Below are 852 nucleotides of genomic sequence, written 5' to 3'. Positions count from 1 at the left end.
CTTGTTCAGTACCTTCTTCTTTTTCACTGACCTGTACTTTACCAAGCAAGATATCTTTCTTAAAAACGTATTATCTATTCTGAACAGACTATTCACTCCTCATAATACGTTAAGAGCACGTGACAAGAAGTCTTATCATCAATGCTTCTAAGGATAATTCTGGTTGCATTTCTTCAGGGACAGACATATTTATTTACTCTTCTGGTTGTTCATGGTATATTTAATATAGTTTAAAATACAAAGACTTCAATTTTTACTCAGTCTTCTTTATTTATTTTCCTGCTTTTAACCTACATATAAAGTTATTGAAGCTATTACCACTTGAGTCAGTGCATCTTACTTTTCAAAGTGACATCTTTGCTTTTGAACAATCTAATGATAATTTGTAGTCATTTCCCTAATGCAGTGAATGACTTAATTTATTGTTTCTGCCTTCCAAGGTCATAAGTCAAATTAATTCATTGACCATGTCAATGTGTTTTTTTTCTATTTATCATATTGTTGTTTAGTGGTATAATTGTGATGATTTTAATTTTTTTTTTATTTAGGTACAATCCATAGTGAAAGCTATAATCTCTTATCGTCATCAGTAAGACCTTCGAGTCTTCTTCTTTCTCAGCAAGTAAGGTTGTGGCATCCGCATATCTTGGGTTCTTCTTCCCATCCTGCTGTTGTATTCTTCTTCAATATAGAGCAACTCAGATTATTTGACCAACATACAAAATCTAATATACCCAAGAAATATGGTAAAAGGATACAAAAGTTGTTGTTGTTGTTATGTGCCATCGAGTCGCTTGCGACTCATAGCGACCCTATGTACAACAGCCCTAAACTCCACTCTGTCCTGTGCCA

This window comes from Elephantulus edwardii, unplaced genomic scaffold (assembly GCF_000299155.1).
Source record: "Elephantulus edwardii isolate Elephantulus edwardi_28Jun2011 unplaced genomic scaffold, EleEdw1.0 scaffold00448, whole genome shotgun sequence".
Taxonomy (NCBI): Eukaryota; Metazoa; Chordata; class Mammalia; order Macroscelidea; family Macroscelididae; genus Elephantulus; species Elephantulus edwardii.
This window is presented reverse-complemented; position numbering follows the sequence as displayed.